We start from the raw sequence: 23,289 nt of genomic DNA on the forward strand, positions 1-23,289 counted from the left end.
TACGGGGCAATTTAGCTTGGTCAATCCACCAAACCTGCACATCTTTGGACTGTGGGAGGAACCCGGAGCACCCAGAGGAAGCCCACGCAGACACAGGGAGAATGTGCAAACTCCACACAATTGCCTGAGAACGGAATTGAACCTGAGTCCCTGGTGCTGTGAGGCAGCAGTGCTAACCACTGAGCCCCAAATAATGTTGCATCTAAATCCAGTCCTAATAGCGGAGATGTTCGGGGTGCGTTTGCAAGGTTGTTAGCAGTGCTCTAGTTTCTGTATTCCTGTTTTTTGTGTGAAACTGATGGTGAATACCAGGCAACCATGAACTTTAGGGGCTGGGGGGTGTAACAGCTACTTGGTAACTACCAAGTTACTGCCCCAACTGAAATCAGTGAAGGCAGCTCAAACCATAGATTCAATCTGGGATCCTCCAGCTCTACAATGTATCCGAGCGGGAGACTGCAAAAAGGGGGAGAAGGGTGTAATGATTTATGAAAGGGAAATTATGATTGACAAGCCTGTTGGAAGTTCTTTTTGAGGGTGTAACTAGCAGAATAGACAAGGGGGAACCAGTGGATGTGGCACATTTGGATTTTCAAAAGACTTTCCAACAGGATTCCTTGCAAGAAATTAGTGAACAAAATTAGAATGCAAGGGACTGAGTTGCAAATTTATTGACTCAACGTTTGCGAAGTTGATAGCTTTAGGCTCTGCCTAAAAAAGTGTATTTTTGCTGACTTTGCTACTTTTATGAAGTGTACCATCCCTTTAATACACCTATTTGGGGCAATCCTCTTGAACAAAATTTACTGACACAAATCCATTGGGGCATGGATTGTGAAAAAGAAGAAGTCACTAACAAATCCCTGTGACAAATCCTATCTGTTGAATGCAGGCTTTGAAATACCATGGCAAAACTGGGCCTTGCTAAACACGTTTGGGCCAAGCTAGGAACCTATAGATCCATCCTTCATCACGAGGGTCACAGCTCAAACCCCTTAGGCTTTTGGGGAGAATGATAAACAATGTTGCATATGGTAGGCAAGTGCTTCTTCTGCAGACTAAGTACCAGAGTGATGACTGTAAGTTTAGCAAACCAGAAGGCTATCATTTAGCTTTGAGGAATTTGCATTTGCCAGATAAATAAATCTGCCCAGAAAAATCTGCTTGGCTCCTGAGTCTCAAATATCCCAACAGTCAACATGTTTTCACATACTTTCTGGTGAAATAAAATGAACCCCCTTGTAATGTCCGTATGCATTAATGCACATATGTGATCGTGCATATGCACAAATAATCATTTATATGTCAAATTAGTCCTTTAAAAAAATTAATCTAACCGAATCTATACCCTTTCAGCTATCAAGTATTTTATTGTTTCTACTGTTGCAGTGAAACCTTTGGGATCACAGAATGGTTAGACTGAACAGGACCCTTTATATCTGTGCTGGCTCTCTGTGTTTGTTAGAGAAAACCGTTCAGCGCTTTTTTGGCCAAATAGCTTTGTAGCCAAGCATACATTTTACCAGTAATTCAAGATAATTCTAAAATATTCAGGGAAAGGAGATAGGAATAATGTCAGCAGCTACACTTCCTACAGGCATAGCCCTCAGCTGGGACTATATATGCATTTGATGAAAGCGATCTGTGCAAGTTTTCTCAGCTGCTACTCTAAAAGTATTATTTGAAATGGCCTTTAACTTGAATTTTCATCACGAGTGCGATTCTCATTTGCTAAACCACAGTGCTGTCTTCTGAATACCTGCTGCCAATTGCATGGTAACTGCCTTCTGCTCAAGCTAAGCTATTTGGTAAAGATAATGAGGTCCTTGATGCAGAAAACTAAGATTGTTCTTTTAAATGGATTAAAACGCTCAACTCTGAACAATTTCAACTGCCTGTGAATTTCTGGCAAGTCTCAGGATGCCATCCTTTTTAAATGATTCTAAGGAACTTCAATGTAGTCAAAGAGCACTGGTCTGACAATTCACCTCAATTTGCAAAGCATTTAGTTGTTGAGCTGGTTTACAGCTGAAATTGAAAATGGCTGTTCTGCCTTTTTAATCCAGGCCATTATTCCCATGATTCATTATCATGCTTTCATAGCCAATGTAATAGTTGGGAAGATTTATGGAATGCAGAAAAAAAACTGAACCCAGGAGAAAAACATACAGCTAGGTGATGGTTCAACTCACCCCTGTTTTGAACTTGCTGCATTTTGAGATTTTCTGATTTTGACTTCAAAACTGATAGCTTCGAACGTCATCAATTCATCAGAGAAGGCAATTTTCAGCGACAGGCCTTAATCTTAAAACTAGAACTAAACTATTTTGGTGCAAGTTCGGAACGCAGCTATTCCTCACAAAACATAGAGAAATCCTCCTCGGAAACACTGTGGCGACTGGCTCAACGGATAATCAGCAGGTTTTTTATGAGTTGCTGATATCATGGGAAGTGGAGAAAAGGGATGTAAATGAAGTCATTAACGAGTCAGCCATAATTTCAGTGAATGGCAAAAAAGGCTTGAGGGATTGAATAACCTCTTCCTAATATGTTTGCTTTAAATTTATTTTTCATTAGTTTAAATTTCTAGCCCTGACTTCTTCTGAATTTACCTAATTGTAATAATTAATACTTGATGAGATCCCTCCTTACCACCTTTACATGCACAACACAGAGAGGCACCGCTTGCATCAACTGCTCTAGTCAGCATTCAGGCTACTCCCACTCACCTTTATCGAACCCTATCAGTATATCTTTCCTCCCTGCATGTTTATCTAGCTTTCTTCTTCATTGCACATGTGCTATTTGGCTCAGCTCCACACTTTTTGGTAGTGTTGCATAATTTTACCAGTTTTCCTAAACTTTTCCTTAAAGCCTTATTGGATGCATTAGTGACAACCTCATATTGTGGCACCGGGATCACAGAATCCCTACACTGTGGAAACAGGCCCTTCGGCCCAACAAGTCCACACCGAACCTCAGAGCATCCTACCCAGACCCATCCCCCCTAACCTGCACATCCCTGAACACTACGGGTAATTTATCATGGCCAATCCACCTAACCTGAACATCTTTGGACTGTGGGAGGAAACCGGAGCACCCGGAGGAAACCCAGACAGACACAGGGAGAATGCGCAAACTCCACACAGACAATCGCCCGAGGGTGGAATTGAACCCAGGTCCCTGGCCCTGTGAGGCAGCAGTAGCTAACCACTGAGCCACCGTGCTGGGATCAACAGCATATTTGTCACGTTACTTAGACAAGGAATCTAGAAGCCTGGATTAATGATCCAGGGAATGTGAGTTCAAAGTCCACCAGAGCAGCAGGGGAATTTAGATCTCGTTCATTGAATAATTTAAAAAAGCTAGAGCCAGTGATTCTGTGTGACTACTGGGCTGTTGAGAAATAAAAAACCCATTGCTTCACTCATTTCCATTCGGGAAGAAAATCTGTCAACTTTAACTGATGTAGGCCACATGTGATTTCATACCCAGAGCAATGTTTTTGTTTGCCTTTTATTTGCCCTCTGACGTGGTCTACAGTCATTGGTTGTCAAGAGGTAGCTCATCAATATTTTCCCTGGCAATGAGAATGGGTGATAAATGTTTGTCATGCCTTTATTGTCCACAATAAATAAAATAAAAAGACTCAGAGAACAGGACGAACTGTCAGTGCTGGAGTCAGAGATAACACAGTGTGCAGCTGGAGGAACACAGCAGGCCAGGCAGCATCAGAGGAGTGGGAAAGTTGACATTTCGAGTCAGGACCCTTCTAGTTTTGCACTGGCCAATATTTTATCAATATCTGCCTGGAATTTGATGCATTCTTCCTTTATGGTTACTACACCTCCCAATCTGGAGTGATCTGCTAATTTCGCAAATGTACTTGCAATTCCCGAATCCAGTTAACGTAAGTTGTGAAGAACAGGGATTGACAAGACAGACTAACACTCCCCTGCTGTACTGCTTGAAGCAAAGTTTTCATCATCTGCCCCAATATTTCCTCACATGGCTCAGCGTCACACTTTGTTGGATAATACCTCTATGAAGCACTTTGGACTGTTTTGTTACATTAAAGATTCTATAAAAATACTTGTTGTGCTGATTGTTTTGATCATCCTTTGGCTGTGACCTTGCACCGAGGCTCCCTCTGCCACTTCAGATGGTGATAAAAGATCGTGAGGCACTATCTTAAAGACAAGCAGGAGTGTTCTCCACTGCGTTCTGGCCAACCTTTATCCTTCCATCAACTGAAACAGATTCACCAACTGATAGCCCATTGCTGTTTGCGGGATCCTGTTGTGTACAAATTGATTGCTGCACTTCCTACATTACAGCAATAAACACCCACTTTAAGAGTGCTACATTCGCAGTAAACCAGTTTCGAATGTCCCGAGATCACAAAAGGTCCCACAGGAATGCAAGTTTTCTCTTTTCTTGTCACAGCCTGTAAGGAAGGTGATCACCTTGTGATCCTAGATGTTAACACAGCACATGTTAATCTGGATCCGAATTTTACATTTCTTTCAATTTTTTTTGTAATGCTGTAACAGCAAGCAGTACATTGTGCTCAGTCTCCCACAGACAAACCTTTGAGAGAACAAGTAGGAAACGGATGAAGCATGAGCCAAACAATGATTTCGAACACAGCTCACTGCCACCCATGCAATGCCCCCAACCCCCACCCCAGACCTCCCAAGTAGTAAATTAAGCGCAGCAAATTTGTATTGGATATTTATGCAAAGGGAGTGGCATGATTCTTCGTGAAAGTGTTAAAATTGAAAGTATCTCCTAATTTTGATAAGATACGGCTTCTGCATATCAACTGGCAGCTTCACCTTTGTGCAAACACTGAGCCCACTGATGGCAGGCTTCTACAAACATAGCTGTCTGGGATAACATTTCGCTGCAGAGAAGCGAGTAGTTTTTACTTGAAAGAACCTTCCCTAGGTCAAGTTCACCAATACTGAATTGATCCATAAATGATTAGGGGGCAGCAAGCCCCATCAATCCTTCTCTTGGTCTTGTCACGGTTGGCAGAGGGCTTTTGTTAGAAAGATGCCAACTGCTATCCTTAAGTTATTCCATTGAAAAATGAAACTTGTGCTGTATTTTACAGAATAGACGGCGCTTTTAACTTGAATTCCCAAGTGATTGGACTTATATTTCACATATAGACACAGTGATGACACTGAGGCTAATAACAGCTGAATCTGACCTTGTGGGTCTACCTAGCCAATGAATCATTCTCGTGAAGCATATGTCTTTAATATGGAAGCTTTTTTTAACTGTCTATTTTGCTTCTATGTGGGTCTTGTCTTTTTAGCAGCAACAGCCTGGGGTCTGTAGTTCTTTGTTGTTGAAAAGAAAAGTTGAACATTTGTTTAAAAAAAGCATTGCATTCTCCAGCTTGTGAGTGGCAGAGCCACATTATTAGATACTGTTAACAAGCAGTGCCCAAGGCATCTTGTTCTTTTATAAGTGTCTATTGAGGAAGAGTGATTTTTGAACGTGGCCCAGTGCATTGGGTTCTAAGGTTGCATGAAGAATAATAATGTTTATATCACATGCAGACACAAATGAAGACAACATTACAACTCATGCTGTAAAAAACTGCCTTCAATTATCTCCCATTTTACAAGACAGGAAGATTTAGTGTACTTCAAATCAGCTGCTGAAATTGTTCTTGCAATGTTTATGATTCTTCAGCATGTAGCCAAAAACTCTCATCGAAAACACAGATATGTGCAGCACAATTACTACTCAGCTCCCTTCTGCTGCCTTTTAAAAGGATACCATTGTTTTGCAGGAGACTGTTTTCCAAACCGGAAGAAAATAAAAGTTTAAAATCCTATAAGTGGATTCCTTGTCTTTTGTGAGATTTCTTTCCATTGAGCACATGTTAATTTCTTTCTCATTTGAAGACTTCAACTTTTTTTCTTTACATTCCTACCCACTTGTGTTGCAGTTGTTCTGTTAGACCTCATGAAGTGCATCACAACATTACAATACAACTTCCTGTTAACTTGTACACCGGTCAACATAGTGTAGTGGTTATCACGTTCACCTCACACGCGAAAGGTTCCCCTGTTCGATCCTGCGTGGGAACATTATTGCCTGGAAAAGCAAGGTTGGTTGGGTCCCTACTTCTCCCACCACCACCGACACACTCACTGCTTCGAACAATAAACAATTAAGTTATAGCCACTGTACAATGGAGGCTGTTGTGGATGCCTGTTTCATGTCTTCCATTAGTTGTATGGTTGCTAAGAAATCTGTAACAATGGATTTTTGAGGCACAGTGACAATTGAGGGTGTTGCACTGTATGAAGCTGCTTTTGTTTACTGCCCATGGGGTGTTTGCTGAATTAAACTGTTGCTGAGGAGCAGGTCTTGCCCAGCTAGATGCCTCGCCAGTGCAGACCTGCTGGATCTAACTACTGGGACAACTAGTTCCATTGGCAGCTTACCACCAGCTGAACAGAAATCATATTTTTCCTCTATTCTTTCACAGGGTGTGGGCTTTAATGGCTACAGACCAGCATCTGTAACCCACCCTTAATTGCCCTTGGAGTCACTGGCTTGCAATGTCACTTCAGAATCTGATGAAAGTCAGCACCTTGCTGTGAATCTGGGGTCACATTGAAGGCCAGGCCAGGTATGGATGGCATTAAAGGGCATTGGTAACAAGGAGGGTTGGTACAGAGAATAACTTCCCATTCTAGATTTTTATCAATTAAACCTAAATTCCACCAGCTGCTGTCATGGGATTTGAACCTATATCCCAAAAACTGTAGGTTCAGTCTCTGGAGTTCTCCGGTTTACTGAATGGGAGATCATATTTAATCAATTTATTGGAGTTATTTGACAAACGACTCTCTGCTGTGGAAAAAGGGGAATCTGTGGACATACTGCAATGAGCTTTCTATAACACGTTTTGATAATATGACACAATAAAGGTTATTGCAGAAAATAAAGGCCACAGTGTGGGCCAGAATAGAAACATAGAAAATATGAGCAGGAGTAGGTCATTCGGCCTTTCAGCCCTTCAATACGATCATGGCTGATCATGCAATTTCAGAACCCAGCTCCTGCTTTCTCTCCGTACCCCCGATCCCTTTAGCCGCAAGGGCCACATCCAGCTGCCTCTTGAATATATCTAATGAACCAGCCCCAACAGTTTTTTGTGGTGGAGAATTCCAAAGGATCACAACTCTTTGAGTGAAAAAATTCTTCTTCATCTCAGTCCTGAATGATTTATCCCTTATTCTTAGACTGTGACTGGCGTGGATAGAAGGTTGGCTTGTTAACAGCAAACACAGAGCAGGCATAAATGGGCTCATTTTATTTGGCAAGGTGCAACAAGTTGTGCATCATAGGGATCAATTCAACTTGTTGCAATTTATATAAATGACTTGGTGAAGGATCAAACGTGAGGCAGTTAAATTTGCTGATGGCATGAAGTTAGGTATGAAGGTAAACTGTGAAGACTTAGGAGACTGCAAAGGGATATAGGCAGGTTAAATAATTGAATAAAGATCTGGCAAATGTTGTATAATGTGGGAAAATGTGAAGTTGCTTATTTTGTCAGGAAGAGTGTAAAAGAACCCATATTATTTAAATCGTGAGATTGCAGAGTCTCTGAGCAGCAGAAGGATTCAGTAGTCCTAGTGCATGAATCACAGCTCAACAAAGGAAGTAGGAAAGCTAATGCAGTGTTATTGTTTATTGCAAGGGGACTTGAGTACAAAAGTAGAGAGGTTATGCTTCAGTTGTACAAGTGAAACCATGCCTGGAAATCTGTGCATAGCATTGGTCTTGTTATTTAAAGACAAATACGAATACATTAAAAGCAGTTTAGAGAAAATTTATTAGACTAATACATGGAATGGACAGGTTGTTTTATGAGGGAAGTTTGGACATGCGAGGGTTGTATCTGCTGGAGTTTAGATTGGCAATTTGATTGAAACATCTTGGGGAGGGGGGCTGCTTGACAGGATGGATGTGCTAAGGATGTTTCCTCTTCTGGGCAAATCTAGAACTAGGGGTTGCCACATATGAAAAGGATCACCCATTTCAGACAGAGAGGAGAGAAATCTTTTTCTCATAAGTCTTTCGGACTCTCTTCCTCAAAGGCAGTGGAAGGTGAGTCTTTGAAGGCAGATGTAGATAGATTCTTGGTATGGAAGAGGGTGAAAGGTTTTCAAGGATAGGTAAGAGTTGTAACAATCTGTTCAGCAATAATCTTATTGAATAGTGGAACCATCTCAAGAGGCCAAATGACGTGCTCGTGCTTCACACCCACCTGTTCACAGGTATGTTCACATTACCGCTTGAGTGGCATCACCTACCTCCCAGTTTGTCTCAGGAGGTGATGCAAACATCATGTACTGATGAAGTATACAAGTAGTTGTAGTCATATGTCTATCGCCAGGCTGTTTCCTACATTGCAACCACTTGAAGAGTAGTTTGTTGACTGTAAAAAGATTCGGGACATCTCGAAGTTCTGAAAGGTGCTATATAAATGTTAGTTCTTTCTGCTTCCTTTATTCAGAAGTTGGGTGCAGCATTATTTGATTCAGATTGTTCAGTTGAAATTGAGCTTGTCCAAAATTGTGCTTCTCTTGGCCTAACTCTCACTGTGTCTCAGCCAGTCATTAGCCCTCTGTGTTCTGTAGTAAGTTTAAAATTCCAATCCATGTATTCAAATCCAACTATCTCTCCACGGCTTCGTACTTCTTCTCTGTTGTGTCCTCCAGCCTTACAACCAATTAAAAATTCTGCATTCCTCTAACTCCGACCTCCTGCTCATTCCCAATGTTGGCTTTTCCTCTACTTTGGAGGCTGTGCCTCCAGTTGTCTCGATCCTAAGTGAGTACTCCTTTCTAAAACTCACCATCTCTCTCTGTCTCTCTTCTCTTTTGAGGCCCTGCTTAAAATTGATTTATCGAAGCTTTCAGTTACCTCTCCTAAAATCTTTTGTGTCAAATTTTGTTTCATATGCTCCTGGCAAAACACCTCGAACCAAAGTATTACAGTATTAGTGAAATTTAAATTGAAGTTGTTGCGCTCAAAATCATCACATTCAGGAAAGAGGGAAAGAACCAAGATTGTGGGACTTTATTTTTATGCAAATAACTTTTGCAATATCCTGAGCTGAATTGTGCACTGCCATACCAAGTGAGGCAATATTCATTGTAAGTCTGATGAAGACTAGTAAAGAAAAGGCTTTGTTCAGAATTCTTTGTTACTTCAATATTTGGAGACTTTACTTATGATCAAAGTGTTCATGCCCTCTTGCAAAACAAGCAGCATATGGAGAGGGCATGTTTGCATCCTGAATCCTCAAACGGTGAAGGGGAGCTGAAGCGCATCGAAAGCCACTGTTGAACAAATGATTGAGGCACTGAACTATTGCAAGTTGACAAAAAGCAATACCGCAGCTTTCTCTCCCATTCATCCTCAACACACTGCTCTTTAGCACGTTTTATTTCCCTTTCTCCTTTTACCCAGAAATGCAATCATGCACATCTGAGTGACTTTCCCACCACCAATATCATGTGAGTTTTTATTTCTGTATTTTTTTCCCCCTTTAACTATTAACCACAACGGTAAGCTCTGTATCACTTATCTGTTAATCAACCTGCTCAGAGATGCTATTACACACCTCTGGAGCAGGTGGGACCTGAACCTAGGCCTCCCTTTCCAGAGGTAAGGACACTACCACTGTGCTACAAGACCCCTTTCTGTACCACATTTTATTACCCTATATTTCAAATCAACTTTTTCAGAGATGTTATTACACATCTCTGCATTAAGTAGGATTTGAACCCAGGTCTCTAGGTCCAGCTACACAGTTCAGGCTGATGCAAATTGAGAGAACCATGAACGGGCTCATTTGTGAATGAGCCAGTCAAAGCTAAGCCAGGGCTGTGGAGTTTGAGAGAAAGCAGGCAGCAGGCAAGCCCCCACACCTGGCTTTTAGCAACCACCAGGGGAATACATGAGATCACTGAAAACAGTCAAAACATTCTGCTCGATTTAGGTGCACGGCCTTATCATACCCATATCAGTTCTGGAAACTGTTGGGAAAGTTTGTTTTACTTAAAATCTGATACTGAATTTAGCACAGTTTGCAGACACTGCCATGTAAATGTAGACGTTTTCTTAAAAAAAGACTCCCTGAATATTCTGTCTGCTGAAGTCTCCATTCAGTGCCTCGAAGCTAGAAGAAAGCTTCCAGAAAAACCTTTGGTGTCACATTATATCCAATGGACTTCATCTACTTTCCATTGCAGATGCATGTCAGAGTCTCCCTGGCTTTTGCAGGCCAGTGAATTTAATGCTAATAAACAGCGCAATAAAGCTTTCTTTAATTGGCAGAACTTGGATGAGCCAATTTCAAACAGGAAACAGAACTTCTCTAGAAATCCATGACAATGAAGGATATTCTATTCATTCCAGGTAAGGATTTCATTCCCTAGAAAAGATTAAGTCAACTGAAATGGGATACAGGCAAGCAATGGCTGAATCGGTATTGTTTGTTTTACATTATCGCCCAAAGTCAAAATGATCATCAGTCAGTGCAACTGTCACCAATCCTACTTTACACATGAGGTCTAATGTCATCGAGTCATGGAGATATACAGCGTGGAAACAGACCCTTCAGTCCAACTCACCCATACTGATCAGATATCCTAAATTAATCTAATCCCATTTGCGAGTATCTGGCCCATACTGCTCTCAATCCTTCCTATTCATATACCCATCCAGATGCCTTTTAAATGTTGTAACTGTTCCAGCCTCCACCACTTTCTCTGGCAGCTCATTCCATACACATGCAACACCCTCGGCGTGATAAAGTTGCCCCTTCGGTCTCTTTTAAATCTTTCCCCTCACATTTTGAACCTCTGCCCCGTCGTTTTGGACTCCCCTAGCCTGGGGAAATGGCCTTGGCTATTCGTACTATCCATGTCCTCACAAGAATTGAAAACACTCTTCCCTTTCCAGTCCGTCATGACCCTCTTTCTATTCTCAGAGAAATGCACAGAAAATACACGCCATTCAGCCCAAACTGTCCACATTGGTGTTGACCTTTAACGTGACTCAAAAAGGCTTGCATTTATGGAATGCCTTGCATGACATCCCAATGACCTCCATCATCCTGTGTGCCTGTCTGATTCCACAACCCTTTATTATCTCTTCTTTCAACCAATGTGAATAAAACCACTGGTGCCATTTCTAACCCTGGTGCTGCACTATATAGCTTGTGTGGAAGAAACTGTTACTCCTCTCAGAAACTCCTTCGATCTAATCTTACATCAACATCCTTTTAGATCATTCCTCTGAGAAATGGTTGCAAAGTCTTCGTCCAAATATTGAACATTGATGAGAATGAGATTATATCCAGAATCATTAACTGGATGGAGGAAACTGTACACATTAAATCACTGCCATCAATGCTGCTCTCTGTTGACTCCTTTTCACTGTCTTATCTAACATTGCCTGCCAGATGGAGGACATACTGAAGGAATGTGCTTCAAGGGAGTCACACATAGAAAGATCAGAATCTGGGATAGGTGCAGTCACTGATGTGAACAGACACAGAGGCAGTTACCAGATCAAACCAACATTGTGATCTCTCTTTGCCAAGGTATCACTAATGTTAGAATATACATTGTAATTTGTAACAGCATTACAATCACAACGAGACATCCAGGAATGCAACTTGCTGTATGGAGATAAGTTGAATTTTATTGCCCTTTCCGTAATTTCCAGTTCAAAATGTTTCCTGACTTACTTTTACAAATTTCATGAATAAAGCATATTTTTGAAAAATCATCAGCAGCAAAGAATCCTGTAACTGGAGGAGGAACACACCAATCTTAGAGCATGCACAAGGTAGAAGCATTTCCAGCGCACAGACAGATGAAGCACAAAGGCTACAGAAGATGATGAAGTAGGAAGCAAGGATCCAAGATTAAACTCTTGAAATAAAAGCAAGAACAGTGCAGACGCCGGAATCTAAAACAAAAAGCAGAAAATGCCAGAGACATTCAGCAGGTCTGGCACCATCTGTATCGAGAGAATCAGAGTTTTATTTTTGAGTCCAATATGACTGTTGTGAAGAAGTGTCAGATTGGACTCCAAGCATTAACTGTTTCTCCACAGACGCTTTCAGTCTTGCTGGGTTTCTCTAGCACCTTCTGTTTCTATTCAAGATTAAGCTCTTTAGTGTTACCAGGTATATCAAAGTACAGCAATGGCCATGCTGTCAACTACTCATTCCTCCAGGAGTCATATGAGTACAAAAACACTGAAAAAAAATTCATGCTTTATGTTATTCTAAGCCTGACTTTGCAGTGGGATTGTGTTAGCTCCAGATCCAAAGCAATTTAAAGACAGGCATGGCAGATCTCGACAGGAAAATCCAATCTGCTGCATTGTTGTTCTATATCCTCAACATCACAAAAGAGTTGCCTCTTTGGTTCAACGTGGCTACAGGAGAATACTCCTCAACAGCAAGTTTGGTTTGGAGTGAACAAAACACAACATTTTTCATCGGGTTTTGATCAACCAGAGTGAACACCTGCTATCTGGATATACAGAATGTGCTCTTTATTACTAACTACACTGCTCTGAAACTTGGCTTCACATCAGTAACCAATAAGTCATTGCATAAGACTAAGACTCAGTGACCCATAAACAACGATCATCAGTCATGTGGGAATCGCTCCTATATGGCTGGCAACTGATTTCCAACATTACTGTCTGTGAATTTGACTCAACTTTTGTTTTATTGGATGCACGGAGCAGGCATAGATCGAGGTTAGATGAGACTGAGTAGGATTTGACTCGGTGTGAGCTAACAACTGAGTTTTAATGGCAGGAGGTTTTTTTTGTAAAATGAAAACCTAGTTCTCTTTTCGGCACTGAGAGAGAACAACAGTTACTGTATTCAAATGCTTTCTCCATTTGTGGCATTGCTGCAGAAACTGGTGACGTACTGGCGCACTCGCTCTTCGAACACCGGGGTGAAAAGGAGCAAGATGATTTAGTGCAACCATTCAGCTGCAGACTCATATCCCCCGTTTGCAGCAACGAACAGAAAGACACTAGAATTCTCTGCATGAAAAGATGCATAACACAACTGTCACCTTGAACAGGGATCAGCCAGGAATGTTTTTCACACAAGTGTTGTGGAAACAAATATTGGGAGAAGCATGAAACAGACAGATGCCCATCTTCATTTGCCTCCCGACTGCACCAGCACTTCTCTTGTTCCTAGTGTTTTCTTCCGTTTCTTAAATATAGTTGGTTTAAAATATCTTCAGCTAATAAATTGCTTCTGATTCAATTCTCTTCTTGTAAAAAAGAAACAGGTTCATTAAACTAAGTAGCTTATCTGGGCCAAGAAAGATTGGTTCAGTTCAGTGGAAGCTCCTTTCATTCTTCTTTCATGATTTGACCTTGCCCATACGTGACTCCAGACCCACAGCAATAATGCTGATGCTTACGTGCCCTCTGGGAGGATTGGTTTCACTGAATGAGCAACAAAACAACATGAATAAACAATTCCACTGAAAACTACAATACAGAAAACCCGAAGTACACACGTGCCACTTTGATAAAAGGCAAAACGGAAACAGAAGCAACTGTGCAATTTTCTGTCTTTATATTCTTACACAGGATCTGGGCACCAGTGGATGGACCTGCAGTATTGCCCTTTGCTAATTGCCCTGGAGGAGGCAGTGGTGAGCAGCCGTCTTAAACCGGGGCAGTCCATGTGGAAACTGCAGGAACTCCTTGTCGCGCCAACTACCAAAGCCACCTCTTCTCCGTTACATCCTATTCTACGCCATCTTAAACTTAATAATTTCCCTGCAGCTCACAGACCATTCTGTATTGAACTAAATACTCACCAATTAAACCATCTAAGCAAGGGGTTTTCTCCTCGGGCTCCACCTAGAAGGTAGAATAAAATCTGCGGCCAATGGGCACTCTCGTTCTGTTCACTACATTGCACGCCAGTATTATCCCCATCTCAGGAAATAGACCTGACCTCACTCTCAATGATAACAAAGGAAATGCCCATATCCTGCAGGTGGGAACAGTACACTAGGCTCACACACATTACAGGCTCTGTTTTCTGAACTAAGTCACGAGGAATCCAACAGCCGCGAAAACCGAGTCGGAGCCCTTTTGTTTATTTTTTCAAACAGGGAATCAGTAGACCCAGGGCAAAGGTCAAGACAATTAAACCTAGAGACCAAAGGAAAGTCTGCTGTTGTTGCAGAACGTCAATGCACGAAACAGGTTACTAAGTCGAAAAGTGTAGAAACTTTAAGATTGTCAGAAGTTAGATGAGCTGTTGCACATTTCCTCAGGGCTCTTTCATATCCTACTGTCTCTGACATGCACTGTCTTGGTACTCACATAAAGAATGGGCACTTCAAGGTGGTAAGGGGTGGAGCAGGGACAGTGAGAACCATCTCATGCCGTGGAGGATAACAGTCCATCCCAACTCATGGCCTTAACTGAAGGAATTGGAGATTTCAGGATGAGATGGCGGGGAGGGTCATTGCAGTGTTGGTGACGAAGCACTATTGCTCAAATCTTTAACCACTTGGAGTGGATGATCCAATGTCTCGTTGCATTACCATTAACAAATGCTAATTCAAGTCAACAGACTGTAGCATTACTTCCCTTTATCAATTAATAACTACCAAAGCTCAAATGAGCCATCTTTTCTGCAGAGCAGAGATTTGTCAGCATTGTCAATAATTGAAAGATAAACTGTTGCTGAAGGCAACAAATCATCCCTGGACAGAGATCTGATCTGATAACTTATGCAGAGTCTGGAATATCCTGGCTGGAGGCCACTGATGGTATTTTTCCACCCTCAGGGTAGATCAGAGCAAGCCTGCTGTAACTGCACTTACTCTAAGGGAGACTGATCATATGAAGTTATTAAATCTTCCACTCACCCCCAGTCAAACATCTCAACTCAAACCGCTGCTTTATTCTCAAGTCTGGTTGGGGCTGGGGTGATGTGGGCAGGGGGAGTACAGATTTAAACTGTGACCAGAATGCTCACTTCAGTGTGGGATCAATATTTGTGACGCATTGTTCACAACTGAGCCGATCTTTACCTAGAATGACAGTGTAGATGGCCAATCAGTCCAACAGGTTCATGCCAATGTAAATGCAAAATGCCATGGATACTGGAAATCTCGAAGTAAAAAAAACATAGAAAATGCTGAAGAAACTCCATAGGTCTAGCAGTATCCATGGAGAGAGAAACAGAGTTAATATTTCAAGTTCAGTATGACTCGTCTTCATAGGTCCATTCCAATGTTTATGTGGCCCTACCATACAAGTAAATCTAAACAGTCAACAATCCTTTGATTCAATTCTTTCTCACATAATTACATTGCTTCCTCTTTTTGAAAGGTTCTATTTTCATTTTCAATTTTGAGTTTCTCCCTCCTTAATTCTAAACCTGTGTCTATTCGATAAAGGCTCTTTTTCAATTATATCCGTAATTCACTCAGATTCTGAAGGAGTTGGAGTACTAGGCAGGAGTACTGTGTACGGTTGTGGACATCACATTATAGGAAAGATGTGAATGCTTTGGAGACATTGCAGAAGTGATTTGTAATAATGGTTCCAGGAATGAGAAACTTCAATGATGAGGACAGATTGAAGAAGTTGGGACTGCTCTCTTTGGAGAGGAGGAGGTTGGGGAGAGATTTGCTCAAGGATTTCATGAGGATATCATGATTGGGCTGGAGACAGTAGATAGGGAGACAAAAGCAGAAGTTGCTGGAAAAGCTCAGCAGTCCTGGCAGCATCTGTGAAGAAAAATCAGAGTTAACATTTGGGTTCCGGTGACCCTTCCTCAGAACAGATGCTGCCAGACCTACTGAGCTTTTCCAGCAACATCTGTTTTTGTTCCTGATTTACAGTATTCGCAGTTCTTTCAGTTTTTACGTAGGGAGATGCTGTTCCTGCTCGTAAAAGGAACAGGAATGAAAGGGCTTAGTTTAAAGTGATGTGAAAACAAAGCAAGAGTGATGTGAGAAAAAAAAATGTCTTTGCAGTGTGTAGTTAGGGTATGAAATGCAATGCTGGAAAAATGATGGAAGCAGGTTCAATTGAGGCGTTCAAGGACGCATTGAATGGTTATTTGGATAGAAAGAGTTTGGGGAGAAAGCAGAAGATCGGCACGAGGTAATGACCTCGTTTGAAGAGCTGGTGCAGGCACACAGGGCCGAACTGCCTCTTTCTGCGCTGTCAAAATTCTGTGAATTCAATGATCAATCTCAGATCTGTTTAAAGTTAACTTCCACTGGGGATCAGCGTGGCCCACAACAATTAGCCTCGGTTACCCTGAAGCTAATAGGCACTAGACTCAGCCTGGGTTCCTACTCTTGACTGCTGTTAGGCTAATGCTGTGAGAAAATGTGTGTGTGTACACACAGTGAGTGAGGACAGGACTCAACTTCCTCATATTGCAAATCTCCCTCAAGCACACACCCTCCCAGCTCCCCATCATAAAATAATTTGCTGCAATTTATAGTTTAAGTCCACCTGGTACGCTGTAGCTTTGGAATCTCAGTTTCAGCCAATGCATTTGAAAAAGTGGGAGACAATGGAACAATTGGAAAAAGAAGTGGAAAGCAAACATAAAAACAAGGAGAGAAAAACTACACAGTTTGGAATATAAACATTTATACAAATAGTATACAAATAACTTGCTTTTTGTTCCAAGTCTCCTGGAAAATACATACCAAAGAACCTCCCCAGACTAATGGCAGAAACTCCTTTTTGACACATTCAAATATTATTAGGAGCTACAAATACTCTTAATAAGGTGATGGGAAGCATTGGTTTCAAGGATAGAGTTCCAAATAAACCCCACACCCACCATTGACGACAGCGAAAATATCCAGAAGTTTGCAGTGGGCTTTGTTCTTTTCCCTCACACTGTTCTTTCTTTCGTGGAGCCAGGGTTTTCTTACTTTTGGAGATGCAAAACCACTTCTAACTGGGTTGGTCAAGTTGGAATTTGCATGGAATGTACAACAGTGAAACAAATCATTCAGCTGCTGTTCATGCTAATTTTTCTCATCCGATTGACACAATTCCCAGTTTTTGGCTGTCAGAAATTACACAGATGTTTGGGCAGGTGCATAAAGTAGCTATGGATGAATGGGAATACACAACACAATGTCATGAAAATAACAGAGGTATGTTACTTTGTTCATTTGCACTTTAGAAATCCTGGCTGCAAGACACCCCGATAAATCCACGGTGCCCTATGTTACTCCACCAACTGAGGCACTCACATTGTAAAAAGGTCAAGGTTTCCTTCACTAAATGAATGGTCTCAAAAGGTATGGGCCACATTCCTTTTGAATTTTTCTCAGGATGGTGCTAGGCATTTTTCTTTCAATTCCGATGATCTGAGCAGGGCCAACTTGTACTGCCCATCACCAGTTGCTCTGAGATAGCAATGCTAGCTCTCCTCACTGAAGAACGACAGTATTTGCAGTGCAGGTCCTCACACAGTGATCTTTGGTCGGGAAAAGTCTCATGCTGCAAACCCAGAGGCATTTGTGCCCCTATTAACATAGGCAGCTGACACATTCAGTTCCTACGCTCTTCAGCTGAGAAAGTAGGACAAGGCTGAACCAGTTTCAAGAGAGTTTCGGGGTTAATAATCTTTGTCAGGTTCAGGTTCCTTGTATATCAATGACCTTTCAATACACTGTCCTAATAACTATCAATCTGAAACTATCTTAGTTATGAACAACATTTGAATATTTGCCAATGAGATCTAAGTCCGATTTCTCACTTTATGTGCAAGTTGGTTTGAAATGCACTGTTACTTTCCCTGCCATCAGCCTCACAAATGGAATTCTTCTCTGCTGCTTGAAGAAAACTTTGGGGAGGAGGTGGTTTCTAAAAGAGTGGACATACGTATACATCATCTCTGGGACATGCAGGATTTACTTTGCTTCTGATTTAAGCTGTTCTTTCTCCCATTCTTGAAGATACAGGACTGTAATGAGTGACAAGGCTTCTGGACTAGGATTAGGCAATAGAAAGTATTTGCTATCATCGTGCTGACAGTGATTTGTGTGCCATTTTCGACTTCCAGCTGTTAAAAAAAAAATCTGACTTTAACTCTGGAAGAAAGAGTGCAGCCACATTAGGGCAGGTTCCTCCTGTTTAGGGTAGCTCAGCACTGAACTATAATGAAGCATTTAAGAGGACAAAACAACTTTTGACTAGATTTAACCTGTGTGCATTTTTTTGTGTTTCTTCATCTTTCAATTCATTTATGAGATGTGGGCATTACTGGTTGGGCCAATATTAATTGCCCATCCCTAGTTGCCCTTGATGGTGGTGGCAGTAAGCTGCCTTCATAAACTGCTGCAGTCCATTTGGTTTAAGCAAACCCGTGAGGGTGGGGGTTCCAGGTCTTTGACCCGCAACACTGATGGACAGGCAATATATATTGTTTGTTGTCCTCTGCCGCCCGAACTCTCTCAACAATTCCCTGCTCAGCTTATAGAACATAGAACAGTACAGCACAGTACAGGCCCTTCGGCCCACGATGTTGTGCCGAACTTTTACCCTATTCCTAAGGTCTATCTAACCTCCACCCCTACCTTACACTATCATCCATATGCCTATCTAATAGCCGCTTAAATGCCCCTAATGAGGCCGACTCCACTATCCTCTCCGGCAATGCATTCCACGCCCCTACCACTCTCTGAGTAAAGAACCTACCTCTGACGTTTCCCCTGTATCTACCTCCACTCACTTTAAAACCATGCCCCCTCGTAATAGCTACCTCCACCCTAGGAAAAAGTCTCTGGCTGTCCACTCTATCTACACCTCTGATCATTTTGTACATTATGTCCCCTACACCACAGAATGCTTCAGGATTGCTGCAGCCAACTTTCTCCGCAGACCTTCAGCAACCCCAGTTGTTTTATTTTCTCAGCAGGCTGTCTTGCTTCTTAAGGCACAGCGTCAAAAACAGTCACGCAACATGGAAACAGGCCCTTTGGCCCCACTCATCCACACCGACCAGGGATCCTAAACTGAACTAGTCCCATTTGCCAAATAAAAACCAAAAGAACTGTGGATGCTGGAAATAAGAAACAGAAACAAGTTGCTGGAAAAGCTCAGTAGGTCTGGCAGTATTTGTGAGGAGAAATAAGAGTTAATGTTTCGGGTCCGGTGACCCTTTCTCAGTCCCATTTGCCTGTGTTAGGCCCATATCCCTCTAAATCTTTCCTATTCATGTATCTGTCCAAATGTCTTTTAAAAGTTGTAATTGTACCCGCCTTGATCACCTCCACTGGCAGCTCATTCCTTACATGCACCACACTCTGCGAAAAAAAGTTGCCCCTTAAGTCCCTTTTAAATCTTTCCCCCTCACCTTAAAACTATGCCTTCTAGTTTTGGACTCCCCCGATATTGGGGAATAGATCATGGCCATTCACTTTATTCATGCCCCTCATGATTTTACCTTGGTGTATACAAACTTTAAGATGTGAACATTTGAGGTTGGATCTGGGGTGGGCCAGTTCCCTCTTCAAACCTGTTCCACTATTCGATTAAATCACTTCCTATCTGAACTTCAGCTTCCTGCATTATATGATCTCTATCTGCAGTTACTGTGTTTCAAAATTACAAATGAAACAAGCCAGTGTTCTTGAACCAATGTTGAATAATGTTGCTCTGATCTGTTTTCAGGAGAAGTCTGAACCAGGCAACAATTCTGTTTGGGGCTGATCTAATGTTTTCAGCTCACAATGCCATACCACTTACCCAGCAAAGGCAGTCTTTCCCTTTTCTAATTTAAAAAGCTTTGTGTCTTGATGCAATTCATTTCCAGAAAGGAAAGAAAGGGCTCAAATCTGGCCTTAAATCAGCCTTGAAAGTAATTACAAATCACTCCTTTGAATGAAAACAGTCAATACACCAGCCACACAATAGTGAATGGCAACCGCTGTAACGCTGTTTTTCTGTACACCTGTGAGTCAGGCCCGTAACTCATTTATCAAGGGTGAGACCATTTAACACACCGTGCCATTCCAAACGAGTCCTCCACCTCATGAACAAAGGGCCCTATTCAAATCCTCAGACTGCTTCCCTCAGCTTCAAAATTGGGTTATATCTGGGATACAGCTCCCTGCATGCCCTCACATTCCGGCACAAGCAGCCAATCTTTGCCTGTGAGCCTCAGTAGCGTGTTACTTGACTGGTGGAGGGCGTCCCAACAGAGTCTGTTTGTGTTTTCCACACGGCATTCCCATGTGCGTAGCTTCCAGCGGGTATCACCGGAAACCAAATGAGAAGCTTGATGCCACCCCTGGACAACCTGGTACCATAGAGAGTGAAGCAGCTCGTTCAGTACGGCCCAGAGCACTAACTTCTTCAGCACTGAGCCGGAGAATGCATCTGGTAAGGGAACCATTGAGCTCCAGACGTAAGTTCTCATTCTCCATCTACGACAGCTTGGACACCTGCTTCCATCCCTTGTCCATCCTTTCCAGATCCCGGCTCCTTCCCATAGAAATCACACATGCTCGTGAATCAGAGCACTGAACACAGGACAGAGTAACACTGACCTAATCTGAAGCACTGGCAGAAACGTTTGTCTTAAATGAAGTGTGACTCACAAGCGTTAAATCTTCTGCCTTCCCAGTCTCAGGACTATTGTTTATTTTCATCCAGATGGCAAGATCAAATTACATAAACACTGTCTGAAGATGAAATTCTCTGATGTATTGCTTCACCCCCAAAGAAGCTCCCAAACAGAAATGATAATTTTGTAACTGACGTGCTGCAGCAGCTGGATACAACTTGACTGGGAGAGCAAGTGCAGCATTTGAGGCATTAAATACTTCTAACCTACTGTCTACATATGCCAGGGGGGGTTCGCTGCTGCTTAGATGAGGTAGTGTACAGCAGAAATTAGTGATAATAGAGAGAGGCATCTCATTACAGAGCTGCGAGCTAAATAAACCTCCACAACGATTAATTCCTTTCAAAAGGCTGACAAAAAACAATGATGGATGAAAGTGCGTCCCGCATGAAACATGCCAGAGTAACAAGGCAAAGCCAAATGTTGGAGAAAGGAATTGTTTATAAAAGCAGTGCACATCCTTTCTCTCTTTGCTGTAGCCAGACTGGGTGACAGCAGAACAATTGCTACAGTGTTAGTTAAGTGCAAACCTCACCCAAACGCAGCTGGTTCTCTCTGTACCATGTTCAGATTCTATTCCAGTTGGTAGTGGTGTTTTTGCTGGCATTACATGGGGGAAATTCACAACTTGGCATGGTGGCTGAGTGGTTAGCAGTGCTGCCCCACAGCACCAGGGACCCGGGTTCGATTTCACCCTCAGGTAACTGTCTGTGTGGAGTTTGCACATTCTCCCCACGTCTGTGTGGGTTTCTTCTGGATGCTCCAGTTTCCTCCCTCAGTCCAAAGGTGTGCAGGTTGGGTGGATTGGCCATGCTATACTGCCTGTAGTGTTCAGGGGTGCGTAGATTAAGTTTGTTATAGGGGGATAGGTCTGGGTGGGTTCTCTGAGGGTCAGTGTGGACTTGTTGGGCTGAAGGGCCTGTTTCCACACTGTAGGGATTCTATGATCTATTACTTTCGATAAGTCCTGCAGTCTGGCAGCTTTGGTTACTGCACTAACCACCCGAACTTATCAAAGAAGGCCCTTCGTTCCCTTATGCCAGTACTGGCCCTTTGAAAGAGCTGTGCAAGCCTTAAGTTCAAATCAAACTGCAGTTGTATTGAAGGCAAATTCACAAACTATCTTCTTGGTGGAGGACAGCATCTGGTAAATTGCTGGACAGTCCTGACCAAAAGAAAATCACTAATGTTGAGAGAAGATAGTCTAGCCTAGACCGGCTGATGCCTCCTTTAAACCTTGGCCATGTGGTACATTTTTAATGCCCCTCGAGGTGGCCAATCGCACAGTCACAGAGTTAGAAAGCCAATTAACAGCGAGCAATATGGCCAACCATCATTCTCGGCCAATCTAAGGTTGGAAATAAAAGCAGCGTTTGCTAGTTGTCCAGAACAATTCAGATGAGGTGTCAGTTTGGAGGCATTGAGGGCAGCCATCATAAGCAAGGAGGGAAGGTGAAAGATTATCAGGGATAGGCAGGAATGTGGAGTAATCAGGTCAGCCATGATCCTATTGAACAGCAGAGCAGGAGTAGTCTACCGCCCCACTCCACCCAGGTCAAAGGGCTGATAGTCCAGTGGGAGATGGTGTGATCTCCTGCCTCATCCAAACAGACCATCAGTTATAACACTGACACTCGCTGATCTTCCCTTGCCCCAGTACCACAGCACAACTGTAATTTCACAAAATCTGTACGTACACAATCCTGCATCCTCACAAGGGCTTTAACACTGGCAGTGAGGGGTAGAATCTGACCGACTACAATGGGAAGATCTGTGATCAGAGCAGAACAGCTTAGATCTGGTTGTGCTATTATAATAAATAGGGTCACGTAAGCTTCCCCGAATGCACTGATGTTCTCAACTCCATGCTCGTTGGTCCCGGAAACACCCAGTTGGACAAAATTCCCAGCCAAATGACACAATGCAATCATTCACAGAGAAGATAGAAATGACTTGGTTTATAGGCCAGGGATAGCTCAAGACAGCAACAGTGTGATGAGTCCCATCCAATGCAGACACAAAGACATTTCCCAGCGAGAGATGCTGTGACGTCATATGATTGTTATGACCGACTGAGGTATGGAACTCTACGCTGCTCCATGTTGACCACCAATAGCTTCAGTGGCTAAAGAAGGAAACGTAATTTGCCAAATTTCCTTTTGCCAATGACAAAGTAGATTTGTTTGCTAGGTATGGTGTATATGGTGCTGGGCATCTTAACAACATTCACTCTCCAGTTTCACAGCCAGCCTGGCATGAGTGTAGGTCATTCAAAAGGAAGCCTGGCTAACCTCAAATGGGACATTCTCCAATAGGACAAAAGACCAGCAATATAATACCTTTCACAATCTTAGGATGACCCAAAGTGCTCCACGACCAATGAATCACTTTTTCGGAATAGGCATCATTGTGATGGGGAAAGCAGCATCCAGCATGCGCATAGTGAGATCTCACACACAGCAGTGTGAGATCCCTGCTTTAGGGATGATGGCTGTGGGATAATTGTGGGCCAGGATAATCTCCCTGAATTTCTTCAAAATATTGACCTTTTATGTCGG

At 42.5% G+C, this 23,289-nt stretch overlaps 1 protein-coding gene across 1 annotated transcript in view; it reads right to left on the reverse strand.

The window, feature by feature from the left end:
- Window positions 1-23,289, reverse strand: part of LOC109932135 (teneurin-3) — a 793,882-nt gene that overhangs the window by 698,949 nt on the left and 71,644 nt on the right. The gene's annotated exons all lie outside the window — the stretch shown is intronic.

This window comes from Rhincodon typus, chromosome 3 (assembly GCF_021869965.1).
Source record: "Rhincodon typus isolate 14 chromosome 3, sRhiTyp1.1, whole genome shotgun sequence".
NCBI lineage: Eukaryota > Metazoa > Chordata > Chondrichthyes > Orectolobiformes > Rhincodontidae > Rhincodon > Rhincodon typus.